This window comes from Rhinoderma darwinii, chromosome 8 (assembly GCF_050947455.1).
Source record: "Rhinoderma darwinii isolate aRhiDar2 chromosome 8, aRhiDar2.hap1, whole genome shotgun sequence".
Classification (NCBI taxonomy): Eukaryota; Metazoa; Chordata; class Amphibia; order Anura; family Rhinodermatidae; genus Rhinoderma; species Rhinoderma darwinii.
This window is the reverse complement of record NC_134694.1, coordinates 65,836,523-65,861,238: the sequence shown is the minus strand read 5'-3', so window position 1 is coordinate 65,861,238 and position 24,716 is coordinate 65,836,523. Positions and strand designations below refer to the sequence as shown.

The following is a 24,716-nucleotide window of genomic DNA, read 5'->3' as shown; positions in this document are numbered from 1 at the left end:
ACAGAGGGCAGGGATCTCGCGGCTCAAGTCAGATTCCCACGCATGCGCCGTAGACCGGAACTGGAGGACGGACACCGGAACTCTATATTCACCACTAACTCAATCATATATAAAGCATGACAATGTCAGTACCTAACACACTACCCCCTGAGGAAGCTAGATTGGCGAAACGCGCGTCGGGGCGCAACCATTTCAGGCTGCAGTGTGGGGCCATTACAACGTTCATCTTTATGGGTAAGCCTACCTTTACACTCCTTATGTTATATACAGATCTATTGCGATCTATATAGGCTATGCACACCTGACTCTCTCTCTCTGGCAACTCTATTCTCATTACGACACTTTGCTCCTGGTCTACTTCTATTTATTTAAATCGTAAACTAACTATGAAAAAAATCTTTTGCATTTTAGCAATTTTTGAAACATATGGTCATTGAGTGACTTTCTCTCTCTGTAAATTTTTATAACTTTGCTGTCATCATTTATTTATAGTTACGCTCGTATCATACTATCTAGACTGTGCTACCTGTGATCCATATCAGACAGTGAATTACTGCCAGGGAATTCTGTTTTGGTGGGCTCAATACCCCAACTTCTATTTTTCTTGAAGCCACCACACTGCGTTCCTTTCTTTATTCGGATCCTTCTTTGAATTTTATATATCAGTATTTTGTATTGTATGTCCTAATAAAATTTGTTAATTTATTATCATACCTGTGGCGTAATGACTTCTTTTTCTCTAAGTCTTCTATTATTAAAGAAATGTAGAGGCTCTTTTGTAAATCTGTTTTATGTGATGGGCCATTTATGGGTTGTCTACCAGTTTGGTTCCTTCTTCCCCCTCTAATATAGTTCCCCCATACCTCCCAACTTTCATGTATTGCAAAGAGGGAGAACAGATGCGTCGAGTGTTGCACGCCCCTGCAAATTTTTTCCCTGTTGAGCCATGCCTCTAACCCTGCCCAATCCTTGCTCAGAGACACCCAGTTCTGCCTACACAGTATTATGATCCCATAGTACCTCCCTACAGTATAATGCCCCCATAGAACCCCCCACATAGTATAATGACTCCATGGCTGCCCCCACTCAGTATAATGCTCCCATACAGACCTCCACACATTATAATGCCCCATAGTGCCCCCCACCCAGTATAATTACCCCATAGTTATCTACACACAGTATAATACACTGTAGTGCCCCCTACATAGTATAATTTCCCCATAGTGCCTCCCACACCGTATAATGCCAAATAGCTGCCCCCGTACAGTATAATTTATACAGTATAATCCCCTATTGCTGCCCCCATACAGTATATTGCTCCCATACAGTGTAATGCCCCCTTAGCTGCCACCATACAGTATAATGCCCCTATAGTGCCTAATAAAAAAAAAATAATACTGGCCTGACCTCGTTCCCATGACGAGTGGAGGAGATCCCCCTGCGCTGTGCTATGAGTGCATCGGCGCAGACAGGCGCTATGACGTCACTCCATCGTGCCTGTCTGTGCTGAGCCGCTCACGGCTAGCGTTATATAGTGAATGGTGATGCCGGGAGGTCCCAGCTTCACCATTAGATTCAACTGTATCTGCATCCTGAGGACACCGATACAGTTGAAACTGGGATAAACCTATAGCCGCCTGGCACAGTGGGACACCGCCTGGAATCTGGGACTGTCCCGCTGAATCCGGGGAGTTTGGGAGGTATGGATTCCCCTATTGCAGCCTATATTTCCAATCATGCCTCTCGGTTTTCAGAGGGGGGGCAGAGTCTCCTCACATTGTACTTTCTCTCCCCTGAGTTCTATCCAAGTGCAGCAAGTGATAGATCATTGACATAGAACTTCTATGAACGGATCATTGACATAGAACTTCATAAACGGCTGTTTGGACACATGGCAGGGTTTAGAAGGGAAAGGGCGCCATTTGGCTTTTGGAGCTCAAATTTAGTAGGAATGGTTTGCGGAGGCCATGTCTCATTTGCAAAGCCCCTGAGGGGACAAAACAGTGGAACCCCCCCTACAAGTGACCCCATTTTGGAAACTACACCCATTGAGGAAATTATCTAGCGGTATAGTGAGCATTTTGACCACACAGGTTTTTTGCAGAAATTATTGGAAGTAGGTCGTGAAAATGAAAATCTACATTTTTTTCAAAGAAATGTAGTTTTAGCAAATCTTTTTCCTATTTCCACAAGGACTGAAGGAGAAAAAGCATCGCAAAATTTGTAAATCAATTTCTCCCAAGTAAATCAATACCCCACATGTGGTCATAAATGGCTGTTTGGACACGGCAGTGCTTAGAAGGGCAAGCACGCCATTTGGCTTTTGGAGCTCAAATTTAGCAGGAATGGTTTGCGGGGGCCATATCACATTTGCAAAGCAACTGAGGGACCAACACAGTGAAAAGGCCCAAAAAGTGACTCCATTTGGGAAACTACATCCCTTGAGGAATTCATCTAGGGGTGTAGTGAGCATTTTGACTCCATAGGTGTTGTATAGAATTTATTAGAATTGGGTAGTGAAAATAAAAACAATCCCTTTTCTTCAATAAGATGTAGCTTTAGCTCAAAATTTTATTTCCTCAACAAATAAGGGAAAAAAGAACCCCAGCATTTGTAAAGCAATTTCTCCCAAGTATGGCCATACACGATTTGTGGTCATAAACTGCTTTTTGGGCACACGGCAGGGCACAGAAGTGAAGGAGCGTCATTTGGCTTTTGGAGTGCAGATTTTGCTGGATTGGTTTCTGGTTGCTATGTCGCATTTGCAAAGCCCCTGTGGTACCAAAACAGGAGAAACCTCTGAGAAGTGACCCCATTTTGGAAACCACACCCCTCCAGGTACTCACCTAGGGGTGTAGTGAGCATGTTACCCCACAGGTGTTTTGCAGAAATTAGTGTGCACTCGATACTACAGAGTGAAAATGTAAATTTTTCCATAGATATGCCAATATGCGGTGCCCAGCTTGTGCCACCATGAAAAGACAGCTCTCTAATTATTATGCTGTGTTTCCTGGTTTTAGAAACACCCTACATGTGGTGCTAATCTTTTCCCTGAACATTTGACAGGGCTCAGGATTGAAAGAGTACCATGCGAAATTGAGACCTAATTTGGCCATTTACAAAGTATTGGTTCACAATTGCAGAGGCTCTGATGTGAAGTAATAAAAGAAACCCCTGAGAAGTGAAACCAAATCTCGCCGTAATCTCGCTAGATTTGGTTTCACTTGCCGGAATCTCACAAAAAAAGAGTCCGAAGTGTCAGGATTCTGAGTACACATGACGTCCAGGCTGGATGGTCATGTGTATTCATTATTAGGACACTGTAGTAATGTTAGGGCTTGTGTATGTAGCTGCACATAGTGATATAACTATATTGCTAGTGCAGTGTAAATGAATGGAGAGGAGTGCACGATGCTGATTGGTCAGCGTCATGCACTCCTCTGTACAACGCCCACTTGGTCGAAAGTAAAAGTACGCCCACTTGGGCATTAAGAAAGCTCATTAGCATAAACCAAAATCGCTCCTAACGTTGTGAAAAAAGATCGTTTTTTTAAATAAAAAGCATTACTGTCACCTACATTACAGCGCCCATCTCCTTATGTAGGAGATAGGGCACTTATAATGTGGTGACAGAGCCTTTTTAAGTAGTTTGCACCTTTTTTATATTGACATATGAGTTTTAGGTCAGGAAAAAAATATTTTTGCTTCCTGCTCTGTAATGACATCTTGCTGTAGGGAACCACAGTCTCTAAATAGATCTGAACAACAATCAACTGGTTAAAGCGGAATACAATTTATGCATAGTCTTTGCTTAGCTTTACGCCTTCTTTTCGACTTTTACAAGTCATTTGTTGTGCAGAAACCTCTTCAGAACGTCATAGATCGCACTTGTACACGCGACTGTCATATAGTAATACATGTATTGTAGTACACAGTCTCTGTCAACATTTATGGGTCCCTTTTAACCCCTTCCCGCAAAGCGCAGTACCATTACGTCACGGTGATAGTGTGGGCTCAGGAGCTGAGCCCGCACCATCACCGCCGGGTGCCAGCTGTATGTTACAGCTGGCACACTGAGGGATCGGCCAGGACTGGAGCTTGCGTCTGATCTGGCTGATTAACCCCTCAGATGCTGCGTTCCATAGAGATCGCAGCATGTGAGGAGTTTTTACCCACCAGCACTACAGCAACGCGATAAATGGCCGGGGGCTGCAATGGCAATCAGAGGCCTAATACTTATCTCCCGGCTTCCAGTACCATCGTCAAGATGGCACTGGCTCAGAAGCTAAGCCGGCGTCATCAGCAGTGGGTGTCCGCTGTATGTTACAACAGACACCCTGCTGTAACGGCAGGAACGGGAGCAAGCTCCGATTCCTGCCATTAACCCCTTCGATGCAGCAATCAAATGCGATCGCTGCATCAATGTGGTTTGTAGCAAATCGGCAGCCGGCCATGTGATGACAAGGCTGCCAACTGATACTATCCCTACAGGAGGCCTAACAATGGCCTCCTGTCTGCCATTATGGAAGCCGATTAGGCCCCGACCGGACTCGGAGCCTGATCGGCTTGCTGTCAGTGAACAACTGACAGTTCTAATACATTGCACTACATAGGTAGTGTAATGTATTAGAACATCAATCAAACAGTTGCACCTTCAAGTCCCCTAGTGGGACTAAAAAAAAGTAAAAATAAAAGTTTCAAGTAATAACATAAAACACTATCGCCCTTTTTCGCTTATCAAGTCATTTATTATTGAAAAAAATTATAAAACCATACATATTTGGTATTGCCGCATCTGTAATAACCTGAACTATAAAAATATTATGTTATTTATCCCGCGCAGTGAACGCAGTAAAAAAAAAAACGAAAAAAATAATGCCAGAATTGCTTTTTTTTTGTTCACTTTGTCTTCCAAAAATTGAAATAACAAGTGATCAAAAAGTCGCATGTATCCAAAAATGGTACCTATAAAAACTATAGCTCGTCTCGCAAAAAACAAGCCTTCGTACAGCTCCGTCAAAGAAAAAATGTAAAATTTATGGCTCTTACAACTTGCCGACAGAAAAAATACATTCTTTTTACAAAAGTAATTTTGTTGTGCAAAAAGTTGTAAAACAAAAAAGTGCTATAAATTAGGTATCGCCGGAAATGTACTGACCAGCAGAATAAAGTTAACATGTAATTTATGACGCGTGGTGATCGCTGTATAAAAAAAAACCTATGGCAGAATTGCTGTCTTTTGATCACCTTGCCTCCCAAAAAAAGGATAACAAGTGATCAAAAAGTCGCATTTCCCCCAAAATGGTACCAATAATAACTACAGCTCATCCCGCAAAAAAACAGTCCCCATACCACTACGTCTGTGAAAAAATAAAATGAGTTAAGGCTCCAATAGGTCAGGAAAGAAAAATATGCAGTTGTGCAGGCCGATGGGAACATTTCTTCTGTTTCAAGTGGCGATTTAGCAAGGCCCTAAAATTAGGGAACCAGGAAGGGGAGGGCCCAAACATATCTGCTGAAAGCGATGGTGTCCGTATTATACCAGGACAACACTTCTCAGCAAAATTCCACAAACTGCAAAGGTTCGGAGTGTGGACCAAAAGGGGGATAAGAGAGGTCATTTATCAGTGCGACACCAGCCTGTGCAGAAAGGATTGCGTCACAACGTAACAAATATTTATGGATTATTTTATTGTTTACCCCATTATTATACCACCTGACTATGCCCCTGATGTACTCTGCCCAGCTCACATAGGCCCCACATTATAAACTGAAATACCAGTAAAACTCCAAACAAAACTACCAAGCAAAATCTACGCTCCAAAAGCTAAATGCCGCTCCTTCCCTTCTGAGCCCTACAGCGTTCCCAAACAGCAGTTTACTTCCACATACTTCGCCATGCCTGGGAGAACTTTTAACAATTTTTGGGGTTTGTGTCTCCAGCGGCATAAGCTGGGCACAACATATTTCCCAATGAAATGTTACATCTGGGGAAAAATGTTAAGTTTTACTTTGCACCATCTACAGCGAAACTTTCTAAATGCTGTTTTGAATACTTTGGGTGAAGTTTTTAAAATGGGGTGATTTATTCAGGGGTTTCTAATATATAAGGCCCCCAAAGCCACTTCATAACTGAACTGCAAAACTAAAATGTACTGCACTGTAAAAATAGCCTTTTGACATTTTCTTGAAAATGTGAGAAATTGCTGCTAAAGTTCTAAGCCTTGTAACGTCCTAGAAAAATAAAACAATATTCAAACAACGATGCCAATCTAAAGTAGACATATGGGGGATGTTAATTAGCAACAATTTTGTGTGGTATAACTGCCTATTTTACAAGCAGATCCATTTAAATTTAGAAAAATGCTAATTTTTGCAATTTTTCACTCAATTTTGGTGTTTTCCACAATGAAATACTGAATGTATCTGGCAAATTTTGCCAGTCACATAAAGTACAATGTGTCACGAGAAAACAGTCTCCGAATCTCTTGGATAGGTGAAAGCATTCCGAAGTTATTACCACATAAAGTGAAACATGTCAGATTTAAAAAATGAGGCTCTGTCAGGAAGGTCAAAAGTGGCCAAAGCGGGAAGGAGTTAAGGAACGCCAGCTAGAATGGCTTGACATCTGCAACAAAAAGAAAACAGATTAGCTTCATATTAAAACACCAATGGATCGACATGCTATCTAAAGAAAATATCCTCTACTGCTGTACATTAGGAACCAAAATGGTCTGGCTGCCAGGCACAAAATTGCACTGCAGCCGCAGACTTAGTTCCTGGTCCTCAGTGGTGGTAGTGTTTAAAGGAGTGACACTAGACGCTGCGGAGGAAGAGCTACGCATGTGCAAACTGCGCTGAACAGCGCAAGAATGACATAAGACACCATTCAAGTGATGTTGTTGCGCAACTGAACCATACCAAGGAACATATGCACACCGGCCGAGGAGTACGTGCATGATGTCAGATGTTAAGTTCCCAAACTGGAAGGTCTGTCGGAACAGAACGCAGTTTTTCCCATTTAAAACAACGGGCAGATGTTTGGAGGCGTTCTGCTTCCGATTTTTCGGCCGTTTATGGCCCGAAAAATGGCTGAAAATAAGAACATAACCTTAGAAGGATGAAACTTCCTTGGGAAGGAAGTTGGGATCTAACTTGAAAATTGATTTGCCATCCAAATTTCTGAGAAAGTGCTCCTGAATAGATAATGCTGAAAATGTACTCACTGTTATTTATTTTTGTCAAAACTTTACCTAGTCTGAATGGAAAATGTAAGAAATTGATAATCTGGATGGATTGTCAGGAGGTAATACACATCTCTCAGATCTACTGTCGCCATTGATGCTTCATTGTTTGTCAGTTTTACTGCTTATTTGATGTTTCTATATTAAATTCTATAGTGTATGGGTTTGTGCAGTAACTTCAATATTTTTCATTTGGCTTCTTTACTAGGATCAATGTGGAATAATGTCCTGTCCCTAATTTTTGCAAGAGTCCAGATGGATTACTGCCAGCTGCATCTTCTTGATGACACCATTTCCCAATACTTTATGACGCCACTTAGTCCCTTCTACACTTCTGGCATTATTGCTTTGATGAAGAGCTCTGATTGGGATTAAAAAGGATGTATCTGTTCTGAGAAAAATTAAAAAAATAACTGTAGATGAAATTATAATACTTTTCTCAAATATATATCATTAGCAAATCTGAGGATTACCCTTGGTATTAGGGCTTATTCAGATGAGCTTGAAACTCGTCCGTGTGATGACTATTAAAAAAAACATCTGTCACATGGACGCATGGCGTCATTCACACGGCGTTGTTTTTTTTTTTCCAATTCAACATTTTTATTGGTTTTAATACAAACAGTTAGAAAAACATTCGGAGAAAATGTGTCTCCATAATAAAAAGAACATGACAAATAGGGCACAGCCCATGAAGAGCACACAGTACGACAGCCATCTGAACAATCATAACGGGAAGGAGCATTGCTTAAAAGTAAAGGGAAAGTAACATACAATAAGTCAACTTACTACACATCCTAAAATGCAATGGCCATAGCATGTGAGCACAATCACAGGAAGCAAATGACCACATGGCCGTTGTTTTAACAGACCGTGTGAAGGGTCCGTGGAACAATAGAACATGTCCTATTTTCATCTGTTTTCACGGATCCCTCTATAGACTCAAGTCTATGAGGGATCCGTGAAAACGGATCCCGCACGGATGCAACGCGGACGTGAAAAACTGCAGTTTTTTCACATCCCAGTTTGCACTCATGTCTGTATCTGCCCTTACAGGGACACCATATCAACTGTAAGGGAGAGGCAAAGTGGAATGGTGAAGTGGAGTATTGTGCTCAGATCTGGCCAACAAATCAATTCACCTTTTTCACTATTTTGTCAATTTGACATTGTATAGAATACAATGGGAGAATTGATTCCCCTATTTTTCCCATAAATTCACCAAAAGGGCTTGTCCACACAACGGAATTGCTGCAGAAAATTTCTGCAGCAATTCCGTTGAAAGTAGTAGAATTTCCGCTGCGGAAAAAAACGCATAATTTCCTGCGTTTTTTTACTGTAGAAAATGGTGAGTATTTTGCGGCATTTTTCACAATGCTGGGAGAGGGTGACCTCTCTGAAAAATGCAGCAATTGTCTACTTCCGGCAGAAGGAATTGACATGCTGCGGTCCGAAAAACACGCACCGCACGTTAATTTCTGGTCTGAATTTTTAGGCAGCGGGTGGATGAGATTTGTTAAATCTCACCCACTTTGCTGCTACTGTATTATGCTGTGTATTTTCCAGACGTAAAATATTTAGCAATTCCGCTCCATGTGGACAAGCACAAAGACAAATCTCAAACCTGTTGAATAAATTCCCCTATGCCTTGTAATTGGCATCGAATCCGCAAAATGCAAATCAGATGCAAATTTTCCTCTCCTACAGCCAGGAGCATAAACTTTATTCACAATAGTATGAAAATTTACTTAACTGAAATTTTTGTTTCCTGTAGCCCGGAGGCAGCCAGCACTGCAATGAGTTAAGATATATCTTTAACCCCGAATTATACAGAAGACAAGATAATTAGCATTGAATAAATTAACTGGTGCTCACTAAAAAGCTAGAGGTCACAAGAAACCAGATGTGAAGTATGCAAAAATGAACAATTTATTAAGTGATATTGTGCAATCTTCCTTTTGGAAGGAAACAGGGATCCATGGCGTAAGGCAGGGTTCACAGAAGTACCCAAAGCTAGTGTTGCTTTGGGATTTGACCAGTTGCCTTCCCAGGCGCGTGGTTAGGCAGATGTGCTGTGGCGGTCTGCTTTTTCTGACTAGTGCAGAGCAGGGGGTGTTGCAGCAGGAGGGAAAAGACTCATAAAGTGCTCAGTTTGTGGTCCAATCTAGGCTCAGGAGTCTCCAGGGAAACAAGATGACCCACTATGAACACATGAAAAAGAATCTACAAAGAACTGATGTAACAAATAATGCGAAAGTTGATTCTATAATGCCATTGCCTGATACAATGACTTAACAATTGTGATGGTCATGAATTGTCATGTGCTGGGCACAGTAGTCCTATGCTCAATGTAAGTGATTTTGCACAGCAATGCAACAGTGAAAAATGTGCAGCTTTCCTAACTGAAAGGCTGGGTTCACACGACCTATTTTCAGGCATAAACGAGGCGTATTATGCCTCGATTTACGCCTGAAAATATGGCTACAATACGTCGGCAAACATCTGCCCATTCATTTGAATGGGTTTGCCGACGTACTGTGCCGACGACCAGTAATTTACGCGTCGTCGTTTGACAGCTGTCAAACGACGACGCGTAAAATGACTGCCTCGTCAAAGACGTGCAGGGCACTTCTTTGAAACGTAATTTGAGCCGTATTTCATTGAAGTCAATGAAGAACAGCTCAAGATTACGGGCGTCAAAGAGGCTTCGCATAATGCGAGGAGGAGCTTTTACGTCTGAAACGACACAGCTGTTTTCTCCTGAAAACCGTCTGTCTTTTCAGACGTAAAAGGAACCTAGCATGTGCACATACCCTAAGGGTATGTGCACACGATAGCAGGCATTTACGTGTGAAAAGACAGACTGTTTTCAAGAGAAAACAGCTGCCTTGTTTCACAAGTAATTGCTCCTCCTCGTAATATACGAGGCATCTGTGACGCTCGTAAATCTTGAGCTGCTCTTCATTGAGTTCAATGAAGAACGGCTCAAATTATGTTGCAAAGAAGTGTCCTTCACTCCTTTGCCGAGGCAGTCAATTTACGCGTCGTCGTTTGACAGCTGTCAAACGACGACGCGTAAATTACAGGTCGTCTGCACAGTACGTCGGCAAACCCATTCAAATGAATGGGCAGATGTTTGCCGACGTATTGTAGCCCTATTTTCAGGTGTAAAACGAGGCATAATACGCCTCGTTTACGCCTGAAAATAGGTCGTGTGAACCCAGCCTCAGGGGAGAGGACACTGGTTTCAGGCTTTCTGCAACAGAAAGCCGTAAACTCACCAGACTTCCCCAAGCACAGACCTGACAGCAGTGGACAGGGCCGCAATCAGGCGGGTTCTACTGGTACTCCCGTCAGGGGCCCGGCCACATGGATGAAGAAAAGGGGCCCGCTGGGCTGCCGTCGCCCCCTCTCGGACTGTCGCCCCCCCTCGGACTGTCGCCCCCCCCTCGCAACGCTCACGGGCCCCCACTCGCAACGCTCGCGCCCCGTGGCACACCCCTAGCAATGCTCGCGGCACCCCCTGCATACCTGTTGTAGCTTCACGTACTGGACGGGGAAGATGCAGCATGTGCTGAAGCTCCGTGTGGAGATCCTGCCCGCCAGCCAGCTCCTCTACACTGCTGACCAGACCTGCAGGCTGGTGAGTGTTTTCTCCTATCCATCCTGCTTCCCATTCCCCCTGACCCCATTTGTAGAATATATAAAGTATGTTAAAATGTTTTTTGGTATTTTTTTCATTTTGCTAGCGGTTTTTTTGCCGCGATTTTCGTAATCGCGGAAAAAATGGCGCAGTTTTGCCGCGATTATATAAAAATCGCTGCAAAAGCGTGCGATTTGTGCCGCAATTACGAAAATTGCATGAAAAAAAAGAAAACAAACCATGAAAAGTGCTGTTAGGCTATATTCTCACAGTGCGGTCAAATCACTTCTTTGCCGCGATTTTGCAAAAATTGGGGCAAAAAAATGGGATTTCACCGCACTGTGTAACTAGACTAAGGCCTTATTCAGACGGCTGCGTTCGGTCCGTGACATACGGAGCGTGTATCAGCCGTATTTCCCAGACTGACCACAATTCATGGAGCCATGAGGCTGGGTTCACACGAGCACATTAACGTCCGTAATGGACGGACGTATTTCGGCCGGAAGTCCCGGACCGAACTCAGTGCAGGGAGCCGGGCTCCTAGCATCATAGTTATGTACGATGCTAGGAGTGCCTGCCTCTCGGTGGAACTACTGTCCCGTACTGAAAACATGATTACAGTACGGGACAGTTGTCCTGCAGAGAGGCAGGGACTCCTAGCATCGTACATAACTATGATGCTAGGAGCCCGGCTCCCTGCACTGAGTTCGGTCCGGGACTTCCGGCCGAAATACGTCCGTCCATTACGGACGTTAATGTGCTCGTGTGAACCCAGCCTTATGGTTATCAGTGTTGCTGGGAGTCCTTGCCTCTCCGCGGGAATACTGTCCCATACTGTAATGATGCTTTCAGTACGGGACCGGGGACAGTATTCCCACGGGACGGGAGGAACTATGATCATAGATAACTGTGATGCTAGAAACCCGGCTCCCTGAACTATGGTCGGTCTGGGAAATATGGCCGATACACGGTCCGTATATCACAAACCGAACATGGACGTCTGAATAAGGCCACTTACTTGCCTCCTATTTTTGGTGCGGATTGCGCACTGAAAATTCACTACAAATTACAATATAAGGCCTTATTCACACGAACGTGTTATACGTCCGTGATACGCGCGTGATTTTCACGCGCGTCGCACGGACTTATGTTAGTGAATGGGGTCGTTCAAACTGTCAGTGAATTTCACGCTGCGTAAAACTCATGACATCTTATACTTGCCCGTGTTTCGCGCAGCACGCACCCATTGAAGTCATTGGGTGCGTGCAAATCGCGCACGGAACACGGAAGCACTTCTGGGTGACGCGCGTGATTTGCGCTACAGTAGGTAAAGAAGTGAAGGGAAACATAAAAGCCCCTCCTTCTTTACTGTGTTGTAACATCAAAACAGAGTGTCATAATGATGCCGGCTGCGCGAAAATCACGCAGCCACGCACCATATACAGATGCCACACTGAACTTTTGCGCACGCTAAACGCAGCGTTTTTTGCACGTGCAAAACGGACACGTTTGTGTGAATAAGGCCTAAGGCGATATTTAGACCAACGTGTGTGAAATCAGACGTGAAGAACGGCTGTTTTTCGTGGCCGATTTGCAGCCGTGCGGGACCCGTTTTGACACATCCCTCATAGACTTGAGTCTATTGAGGGATCCGTGAAAACGCACAAAAATAGGACATATCCTATTTTCTTTACAGGCCCTTCACACGGTCCGTTAGAACAACGACCATGTGAATAACTCCATAGAAATACATGGAGCTATGTAACGGCCATTAAAAAAAACGTCCGTCACACGGACGATTAACATGTTAGTCTGAATAAGCCCTAACTCATGTGAATGGGGTTTGTCAAAACCTCATGCACATGCAGCATTTCACCCCCCAAATAATTTTTTTTCAGCTTCCCAGTACATTATGCGGTACAATAAATGGTGCCATGAAAAACTAGAACTTGTAACGCAAAAAACAAACCCTCAAGTAAAAAAAAATATAGCTTTTGGAAGGTGGAGAGGAAAAAACAAAAGTTAAAGGGAAGTAGGAGGGAAGGGGTTAAATAAGCTGCATGCCTATTAGGGTATGTTCACACAATTAGCAAAAACAGTCTGAAAATACAGAGATATTCAAGGGAAAACCGCTCCTGATTTTCAGAAGTTTTTTAAGCAAACTCGTGTTTTTTGCTGTGTTTTTTACGGCCGTTTTTGGAGCTGTTTTTCTATAGAGTCAATGAAAAACGGCTCCAGAAACATCTGAAGAAGTGACCTGCACTTCTTTTTCGCGGCCGTTTTTTTACGCGGCCGTTGTAAAAAAAAACGGCCCGTCGGAACACAACGCCGTTTTTTTCTCATTGAAATCAATGGGCAGATGTTTGGAGGCGTTCTGCTTCTGATATTTCGGACGTTTACAGCCAGAAAAAAACGTCCGAAAATAAGCTGTGTGAACATACCCTAATGTTGCAGAATTGTATCGTATTTCATCCTTTACAATGTAAAGGGTTAATTTGCTGTAAATCCCCAGCAAATTCTGTAACGCACACATTAAGGAATTTGGTGCACAAAATCCGCATCAAAACCGCAGATAATTCCGCAGGTAAAATCTGCACCTAATGGTGCGTTTTTTGATAAGTTTTTAGGTGCGGTTTTTACATTTTGATGCGGAAATAGGTGCAGGTTTTATGCTGCAGATTTTCGCATGCGGAAACGCAAGATAAAGTGACATGTAACATATTTTCAAATACGCACCGCAGGTAAATTTTTGTGCAGAAAATGCGACATGTAGATGAGATTTCTTGATCTCATTTACTTTGCTGGTCCTGTATTACACTGCGGATTTGCCGCACGAAAATACCTGCGACAAATTTGCACGTAATAAGTATTGTGTGCATTTGGCCTAACAGAGTTTTTTTTTAACTCCCCCTAAGGCCCCGTTCACACATGTTGGATTTGATATGGATTCCGATGACATGCCGATAACTCTGCATCCCATGCATATGAGGTTTCCGCAACCCAGTTCACATGCTGTAAAAAAAATTCCACGTGTATTTTTGTCCGCACCATGAAAAGAAATCCGCCACAGCAATAAGTAGCATGCGACTTATATTGCATGGAAAACCCGAGAATGAGCAACTTTGAATGACAATGGGACTTAGGCCTTGTTCACACAGTATTTTGCAGGCAGAAAAATCTGCCTTGAAATTCCTTCAGGCTTTCTCTGCCTCCCATTGATGTCAATCGGAGGTCAGAGACGGAAATGCCTGAAGAAAGGGCATGTCGCTTCTTTCTCTCGCGAGCGTTTTTTCCGCTCGCAGGAAAAAGACGCCTTCGCCTCCCATTGAAATCAATAGGAGGCGATTTCGGACGTTTTTTGCCGCGGTTTCCAACGCGGTTTCCGCTGAAAAAAATGTGGCAAAAAACTCTGTGTGAACAGGGCCTTATTCTCGTGCGGATCTGCTACACGCTTGTAGCATCTGCGCCAGAAATCAAAGGGAAAGCCTCCGATTTTTGCTGTGGAAAAACACATTGAAATTTAATGGCAACGTAAGAACGGAGCATTAGTTCTCCTTACATCCTCACAAGCGCTTCCCCCTCCCTTCCCCCTTCACATCGTGTTGTTGCCCTAAGTTTATCGTGTATGTCAGGAAATCTCCTACCTTACAGTATAAACAACGTAGACGATAATTCACAGGGCTCCATTATGTCATTTTAGCCTCCGTCGGGCTGGTGGACGTCGGTTTACCTTATTTTTGAAGGATGAAATGGTGTAGTAGACTTTGTTATTCCGGAGTCCCCAGGCAGCATCACGAGTGCTCTACCCGTGGACTTTGTCCCTGGGAAAGCTCCTGACATCACTGTCCATATATGTAAAGTGACATCAGGGGATTCTCCAGGGCCGGAATCCCTGGACAGAGTGTTGCCGACGCTCCGGCCGTGTACTCAGGCTTTGCAAAGCTTCGGACGTCACTTTACGTATATGGACATCAGGAAAAGTGCCAGAGTCCCTGGGCAGAGAGCTAGTAGAAGGCTCCAGCTCTGTTCATGGGCAGTGACTTCAGTAGTTTCCCCTGGGCCATTCCCCAGGTGACGTATCCCACTGTATGCCATACTGTCCGATACGTTTCAGCTAAATAGATCAAAATCCCGAGCATTAACCGGTCACTGCCGGCTCCATGGTTTCCTTCACTATAATTGACATCAGCACCAAAATCAGTTAATGCGTATAACGTACAAATGTGAGTGCCACAATTTCCGTTGCCCATCCCCGGTAATGGAGGGGGGGGGCCCAGACATCTTGGCTGTATGGGGCCCAGAAATTCCTGATGTCAGTTGACATTCACACGTGACTTCTCTGGTTGCCATGCCCTGGTCTTGTAATGTGTTAATGGACCAAGAACCAGAGGGTCGATGTGCAAAAGTCATTATGTTAAGTGTAAATGGGTTTTATGGTACGGACTTTTAGCTCTATCATTTTGATAATGATTATTGGCTTGCGAACATTTAACCCCTTAATGACCAGCCTGTTTTAGACCTTAATGACCAAGCCATTTTTTAAGTTTTTCCATCGTCTCATTCAAAGAGCTATACACTTTTTATTTTTGCCTCGACATAGCTGTATAAGGTCCTGTTTTTTGCGGGACAAGGTGTAATTTTTAATAGCACCATTTTGGGGTACATAGAATTTATTGATTAACTTTTATTAACTTTTTTTGGGGGGGGGGGAATAGAAAAAAAACAGCAATTCGCCACACTTTTATGCGTTCTAAATTTACGCCGTTTACCGTGTGGTGTAAATAACACCATAACTTTATTCAGTGGGTTGTTTCGATTGCAACGATACAAAATTTGTATAGTTTTTGTATGTTTTACTACTTTTACACAGTGAAAACACTTTTTTATCAAAATTATATGTTTTTGTGTTTCCATATTTGAAGTGCCTTCATCCACAGTGATGACACGGTGTACCTCTATCCTGGAAGGATGCTGCAGGGACACTGGCACTTGGACTGTCGACCTCGGATCCGATCTCATCCGGATAGAAGGAGCCAGCCCTGCGCTGCTCGCCAACCGAACTTGCCACCACCGATCTCATCTTCCATACTTTCACAAGTGGACACTCGTCTCGTCCACATGCCGGCGTTCTGGCCCACACATCACCAGGGAGGGCCGCCTTACGCCGTCCGCTTTGTTGCAAACCCGATGGGAGAAGGCCAGAATTCCTCTCAGGCGTGGGGACCTGGGAAGAGGTAGCCCCTCCAGACGCCTGGCCTGGAGGGGCTCCTTATGCAGCGCCGTGCCCGACTTCCAGGCTCAACCAGAGAGGGGGGGTGCGAGTACCAAGTGCGGCGCGGAGCACCTTCTTGGTAGGCCGCTTAGTGGGCCAGGACGGTTAATTCCCGCTGTCTTGCGGGAGCATTGAGACCGTCCCCCTGCAGAGCTGGGGAGAGCTGCATGCAACACTGCCGGAGCGACCGATAGGCCGTCGCCCGGCGTAATGACACCTGGGATCCCAGCCAGTCAGGGCCGTAAAGGGCGCAGCAGCACAAAGCTGCTCTAACAGCACTTCAACAGACGCCATTACTAATGCTTCAGCTGGGCTAATACTTCCGCTGTACTTGCTGTCTGGGACGCACTGCTTCAAAGAGAGGGAGAAGAGCCCGTTAACTGCCACCCCTCCTCTGCTCCCCCTCCATAACCCCTCCTATTCTCCTCCCTATATCATCCCTAATAGGCTGTCGCCCCCATTACCAAAACCCTCCCTACTAGCTCCGTCATGGAGGCCTTCCCTTAGTCTTTTAGGCATCAGTAAGGCTTGTACTTTACACCTTGTCCTTGCAGTTTAAAGAGAACCATTCACCTGCCCATACATGTGCAGCTGAGTGCATGTTATGGGCAGGGCTGCACAAACCCTGGGGCACTTTAAATTTTTTTCCACCCTCCTTCGTTATTTAGATATCGGTGCCGTTATATTTGGCACCCGATATTTAAATAACCCCCTGAACTGTCAATGGGGCGTGTAATGGCAAGGGGGCGTGTAACATGGCTTTGACACTGTACAATCAGCTATGGACAGTGTCACAGCAAGAGCTGGAGAGAGGAGAGCATGTGCGCTAGAACGCTCTCACTCTTTAGCTCTCGGCAGACAAGGACAAAGGCTGATCTCTTGAGAGGGATCACACAGTCTTGTACTTGCCTGCCGAACTGGTAAGGGGGCGTGTAATGGCAAGGAGGCGTGTCACTGCTACGGACAGTGCAAGAGCTGAGGAGAGGAGAGTGCGCATGCGCGCGCACGCTCTCACTCTTCAGCTCTCGGCAGACGAGGACAAGACTGTGATCTCTTGCGAGAAATCACACAGTCTTGTACTTGTCTGCTGAACTGCCAAGTGGGTGTGTCACTACTACGGACAGTGCAAGGGCTGGTGAGAGGAGATCGCGCATTTGCACGCAAGCTCTCACTCTTCAGCTCTCAGCAGACAAGGACAAGACTGTGATCTCTTCTCTCCAGCTCTTGCACTGTCCGTAGCAGTGACACGCCCCCCTTGCCATTACATGCCCCATTGACAGTTTAGGGGGTTATTTAAATATCGGGTGCAAAATATAACGGCACCGATTTCTAAATAACGGAGGAAGGTAGAAAAAAAATGTCAAGTGCCCCAGGGTTTGTGCAGCCCTGCCCATTACATGCTGCACTCACATGTATGGGCAGGTGAAAGGTTCTCTTTAAAATATGTGTAAAAGGAGGAGTCAGATTAAGGAACAATAAACTATATAATATTCCTTGAGCAAACGCTCGTTCATCGGCTAATCGTATCGTTTTAGAAAACGAAAAGATTATCGCAGTTGGCAGCACGACATGATAATAATATATGGGGAGGAGCAATCGGAGTAACGAGCGCTCGTCCCGAACTGTCTAGTTGATTGGCGCTTGTTTCACCGGCCAAAATTGGCCGGTGTAAGAGGACCGTAACTGTTTTGCATGTTTTTTTTATGTCATCTTATTTTGTTTCTTATACACTCCTCAACATTGAAAATAATAACAATAAAAAAACTATTCCAGAATTGCTTGTTTTTGTAGTTTCCTATTCCAAAAAATGAAATAAAATGTGATCAAAAAGTTGTATGCGTCCCAAAATGATACCAATAAAATCTACAGCTTGTCTTGCAAAAAACGAGCTCCATCAACCGAAAAATTATGCCACTAGTAATGCGGTGATGAAAAAACATCCCCATGTGCAGGCCGGAGGGGAACTTTCCTTCAGTTTCAGGGCCATAGTATTTAGGAACTAGGAAGCTGGAAGCTGGAAGCGAGGGCGCCCGTGTTATACAGCACAACACTTTCCCAGCAAAATTTCTCAAAACTACAAAGGAGGAAAAGTTCCCAAAAGGTGCAGAGTGTTACAAATGGGGGATAAGAGAGAAAAACGTTTATCAGTGCGACAATGGCCTGTGTATAAGGGATTGCTTCACATCGTACCACACATCTATGGATAATTGTACCCCAATAATACCCCATTATTATACCCTCTTATTATGCCCTGAAGTTCTCCACGCAAATTACATATGTCCCCACATTATAAACTGAAATACCAGTAAAACTCCAAACAAAACTACTACCAAGCAAAATCCATGATCCAAATGGTGATCCTTACCTTCTTAGCCCTACAGTGTGCCCAAACAGCAGTTTGTGTCCACAAGTTATGGGGTAAGATTGTCTAGTGGCACAAGCTGGTCACACTATTGTGCGGTGAATAGGCAGATCAGTGGAAAAATTGCAATTTTCACTTTGCATCATCTACTGCGTATCAATTTCTGAAAAACACCTGTGGGGTCTAAATTCTCACTACACTCCTTGATAAATGCCTTTAGGGGTGTCGTTTCTAAAATGTGATCACTTTTTATTTGGTACATAAGGGGTTTTGTGAATGCAACATAGCGTTCGCAAACTATTCCAGCAAAATCTACGCTCAAAGTCAAATACCACTTCTTTTTTCTGAACCCTCTCATATATGTAAACACCATTTTATAACCACATATGGGGTGTTACCATACTCAGGAGAAATTACTTTACAAATGTTGGGGTGCTTTTTCTTCTTTATTCCTTGTGAAAATGAAAAATGTTGATCTAAAATGACATCTTATTGGGAAAAAAATTAATTTTTCATTTTCACGGCTTAATTCTAATTAATTCAGCAAAAAACCTTTGGGGTCAAAGATTCCTCAAGGGGTATAGGTTTCCAAATGGAGTCACTTCTGGGGTGTTTCCACTGTACCAGTACTGCAGGGGCTCGGCAAATGTGACATGGCGCTCAGAAACCATTCCAAAATCCAAATGGTGCTCCCTCCCTTCTCTTAGTCCTACCGTCTGTCCAAACAGCAGTTTATGACCACATATGGGGTATTGTTGAAATGTTGCACCTTTTTCACTGATGGGTGAATAAAACTTCTTATATTTTTGACTTGTGGAGTGCTGCCTCCTTCTCTATATTTGTATACCATTGGGGATTTACAAGTCGGATCCCTGGAGGCTTGCACCCGGATACCCTGGAGGTTCTTGTTCTGCTGTGCTGCCCATATCTCTCTTTAGCCAATTCTCCAGATACAGAATGAAGCAGACTCCCTGGTCTCTGAGTGCTGCTGTAAAGACCACTGCTGCTTTGGTAAAAATTCTTGCGGTTGAAGACAGGCTAAAAGGGAGACAAGTTAACTGAAGATGGTGGAGATCCGTACCCACCTTAACTGCTATGCGAAATAACCTCCTGTGAGAATGTAGGACTGGAATACGGAGATAGGCATCCTCAAGGTCTATTCTAGTGAAGGAACAGTCTTGCTCTATCATGGTGCCCTTATCAACGCCATACTGAACTTTTTTCTAACCAAAAATCTGTTGAGAAAGGTAAGGTCTATGACCAGCCTCCAGGTTCCCACTTGTTTAGGGACAGCAAAAATTTCAAAAATAGACTCTTGAAAACGTCTGAGATGAGGAAACTGTTTGTAAGGAGCCTTTTCTAATGAATTCTTGTAGAAGTATGAGAATTATTGTGGGTTTTTGCCATAATTTATGAAAAACCGATTAGCTGTTTTTTGAGGCGTTTTTAAGGCTTTTCAATATTCAGCCCACTAGGGGTCGTACTACTATTCCAGGCCTACAAAAACTCCTCCCAAACTCCTCCAAGTGCCTTTTTGGTAATTGTACTGGGTACTGAGGAACAGAGATTATTGATTTATTGCACAGACCATTGTTTGCGTGTTTTTTCTATTTGAAAAATCAGTTCCCCAATGTTGGCCGGGACATCTCAGCAGCAACAACCAGGAATTGAACCACCTGAAAGGAGAATTTAAAGTCCGAAGGAGACATATTGGTGCATTGATGCAAATCCTTATCAATGTTATGCGACAACGAAGAATATGATCTTTTGTTTTTTTATTTAATAAAAGTACATTTGGTTCAATATTCTAATGGACATATTTTTCTTACTTGCTGGTTATCAGGAGCAAGAAAGATGGCGGAGAAGGTCTTGGGTTCACCTAATTAATGAACTACGCAATGAAAAGGGTCACATTGGTCAACTTTATCAAGAGTTGAGACGGTGAGTTATTTTGAAAATTATATAAAATTAAAAAGTACATAGATTACTTTTTCTCCCAAACATTGAGTTTACTCAGCCCATTATGGTTTAAGTTCTCATATAGTGTGTCTTGCATCACTCTGAAATTGTTGCATCAGACTGTGAATGATTGAAATTAAATCAGCAAATGTGTAGTAAATTTACTTTTTTTAATTCAAGCCCTAATTTTTTGTAAAAACAAACCATGTTTTATCTAGAACTGCATTTTTTAATTTAGTTTTTAAAACAAAAAACCATGGCCCTTGGTTTTTAAATGAAAGAAATTGCACATGTTTTAATCAACTATGTATGTTGCACACGCTATGTGTTTTCAACTATTAGTTGAAATGCACAATGTTGTTTCTTTGTCGTAGTCAAAATATGGTAATTGAGGGTCTGTGTGTATGTTTTAATGTATATTTTTCAACAGATTTCCAGTCAAATTTATCGAATTTGTTTGCATGCCAATGGGCACATTTGACAATCTAACAGATCTGTGAACAGACCACCTATGCAGGCAGGATACAATAATGCGAGGGCCATTACTCCTGTAGAGAGGCTACTGATGACATTGCGGTCAGTTTTTTCCGCTTTGACCCTTTTGATCTAACTTTACCAATAAGGCCTTCTTGAACAAATATAGTCATGTATGTATTTTTTATAATAATCTTAAAGTCAGGCTGATGTAACTTGTTTATTATTACAATTTTTTTTTAAAGTTTTCTTTCAGATTTTTTGCTAACTGGGGAGAGTTACTCATCACTGCACCTGAAATTCCGGGTAGGAAAATGCCAGGTGATCTGGCAGCATTTACAGCCCATAGCGATGCCTTGTCCAACCCAGGAGATTTGGTTGCAGATGGCAGCAGGCTTTCAATCTGTGGCCAATTTCCCTAATTGCATAGGCGCCGTCGATGGTAAGCATGTATGTGTGCAGCAACCACCGCATTCAGGATCACATTAGTTCAACTACAAGAAGTATTTTTCTGTGGTCCTGATGGCAGTGGCTGATGCCTGGTACAAGTTTATGGCTATTGACGTCAGCGCCTATGGAAGCACTGGTGACTCCCAGGCGCTACTGAGCTCGGATTTATGGAGGCAAATACTGCTAGATGAAGTGACTCTACCTCCTCCAAAACCTCTTCCGGGTACACGCATCCAGTCCCACTCGTGATGGTATCGGATGAGGCCTTTCCACTGATAGCCAAACTGCTGCGCCCATACCCACGGAGGAGACTAGATGCCCGGAGGAGAGTCTTTAACGCTTCGTGGAGTGCAGCTTTGGGATCATGGTGAGTAAATAGAGGGTCTTCATCTGTGCACTTCAGTTGGATGCCGCCACAGTTGATGTGGTCATTAAAGCGGCCTGTGTTCTCCACACCTATGTGTGTGATCACGATAGGGCTGTCATAGAGGTTGAGACACAGACAGCTTTGTGTGACCAATGCATTAACTGGGGCTTTGGTAGGCCATCTAACCGTGGAGTACAGGTGAGAGATGCCTTCACGGACTACTTTATAAGTCCTGAAGGTGCAGTGCCCTGGCACTATTCCAGCCAGACTGATCAGCTGCCGATCCAGGAGTTAAACACTGTAAGAAATTTGAAGGAAGATTACTGGCTGCCATGTCGTGTCTATCAGTTCTTGTCAGTTCTATTTGCCTGTGGACTTGCCATAGTCCAAAGGCAAATTTTTTGTTGTTGATTGAGGAGTGTATTTCCTTCACCCCTTCCAAACACCAATATGTGGTGAATTGTTATCCTTTGACATAAAAATTTTGAACATGCTTAATTTTTTGATTGTGTGGTTGTTTAAATGTTAATAATATGAAAACAGTTTTAATTTAGTGTTGTGTTTTTTTGTTTTTGTTTTTTATATAAAAACGACATTTTAGATTTTCAATAGTAGAAAACTTGAAAAATAACACAAAAACACGTTATTATGGTAAATCAAAATAAAATCTTTTTACTGATTACAAAATGTTTAAACAAATAAAATAATTTAATTTTAGATTCCATTCCCCACCCCCTCCCAATCAACATATAGATAATACCACCCCTGATTTTAAACTTATATTACAATATATACATGTTTTATACACAACACCACCACCCAGACTAAAAATAAAATCAAAATTGGGTAAAACGGGCAGGAGAATCTTGGGTGGAGCCAGGGGGATAACTTTGGGGATAGCCACTGCTGGTGTATTGGGAGGGTGGGTAAGGGTAAAAATTATTATAAAACTGTGCACTAGCAGAGGTCATGGAATGGGAGGGAGAAGGGTAAATGTTAGGAAAGGCGAATGAAGTTTTGGGAAGGAGCCTCCCTATGGCCAGTGACCGTCCAGAGATTATTTGAAATCTCTGATTTCGGGCAGGGGGTGAGCTGGCTCGGAGACTGTCACCGCTGCGTGAATGTATGACATTAAATTATGTCTTTGTTCGGATAGCATGTGGCGGCAGAGAGATGCAATCCCATATCCAAAATAATCACATTCATCATTGCCGTCGACCCTCCGGATAAAGGAGATGGCCTCTGACTCGACCTCGAGCTGTCTGTCCAATGTCCGGAGGGTTCTCAGAGTCCCTCCTCGGGTGGATGATGTACGGGGGGGACGGGACATGATGTTAGGGTGACCACAGGTGAAGGGGCGGCAGCAGCTGTTACAGATGTAGAAGCTGCTGCTTCTTCATCTTCCCCCTCTGGTGGTGTGGCCGCCCATGAAGGCCCCGGCAGATCTTCACATTCCCCCTCTGTTTCCAGATGGCCAGCATCAGATGCTCTTGGAGTGGGTTCCCTCTCCCTCTGCTGCTGTTCCTCTTGATCATCAGGGCACTCAGCCCTACACTGTAGTACATTGCCTGATGATCTATGGGAATCCAGAAAATAACTATTATGGCCCAGTTTTTAACAATAACATCACTTTCATCCCTTTTCTTTACTGACATTTTTGTTTTTGTACAAATGTTTAATCCTTTCGAACACACCTTGCACACGACCTAGTTTGGGCTGTGAAAAACGGTCCGAGTGTCAGCCCCATTTCCCGGCCTAACCACGGTAGAGGTGAACGTGACTCCTCGCATCAGATTTTTTATGATGCTAGGAGTTCCTGCCTCCCCACGGAACTGCTGTTCCGTACGGAACAAAATGATACAGTGCTTCCATGATATAATGCAATACTAATGAATTGCAGAATATTATTATATTGAAAGTCTACTATGAATGCCCACCATAGGCATAGGGGAACAAAGATGGCAGCCATGATAACCATGATAACCATTGTAAACCTGGATTTGCATTGGTGGGGTGTGCTTTCAATGTTACAGGGGGAATACCTCCTGCTTCAAACCACTTGGTTATTATTGACCATGGCATTTAGGTGGATAAATGAGCGTATGAAAAACATAGCTATCTATCTATCTATCTATCTATCTATCTATCTATCTATCTATCTATCTATCTATCTATCTATCTATCTATCTATCTATCATCTGTCTAAAAAGAAAAATACAAAGAAGAGCAGCACCAAGGAGGAGATTAATTCCATTTTGGAAGGATTGTGTGTGCAAGCCTCAGGGCCACGACCTCCGGTCCCAAAATTTAGAAATCCAAAGAATAGGCAGCACTCCACATCATAGTATCAAAGTGAAAAAAAAAAATATTCACCCATATGGCAAAGTGTGACATTAATTTTCCTGGCCTCTTCACAACATGCTGGGGCTGAAACGTCGCACTTTGCCATATGGGTGAATACATTTTTTTTCACTTTATATATATATATATATATATATATATACATATACATACACACAGCGCATGTTGTGAAGAGGCCAGAAAAATTAAGTTTACCATTAACCCCTTAATGACCAGCCTATTTTAGACCTTAATGACAAGCCATTTTTTACGTTTTTCCATCGTCGCATTCCAAGAGCTATAACTCTTTTATTTTTGCGTCGACATAGCAATATAAGGTCTTGTTTTTTGCGGGACAAGTTGTACTTTTTAATAGCACCATTTTGGGGGACATATTATTTATTGATTAACTTTTCTTAACTTTTTTTGGGGGGGGAATAGAAAAAAACCTGAAATTTCGCCACTCTTTTTCGCGTCTTAAATCAACGGCGTTTACCGTGTGATATAAATAACACCATAACTTTATTCAGCGGGTTGTTACGATTGCAACGATACCAAATTTGTATAGTTTTTGTATGTTTTACTACTTTTACACAGTAAAAACA

The 24,716-nt window shown here is 43.2% G+C and overlaps 1 long non-coding RNA gene across 1 annotated transcript in view; it reads right to left on the bottom strand.

Moving 5' to 3' along the window:
• Window positions 1–22,513: 22,513 nt before the first annotated feature.
• Window positions 22,514–24,716, bottom strand: part of LOC142658692 (uncharacterized) — a 48,935-nt gene continuing 46,732 nt past the window's right edge. Inside the window, exon 6 of the long non-coding RNA XR_012850155.1 lies at window positions 22,514–23,347. This is a non-coding gene — a long non-coding RNA (uncharacterized LOC142658692). The remainder of the gene's footprint in view (window positions 23,348–24,716) is intronic.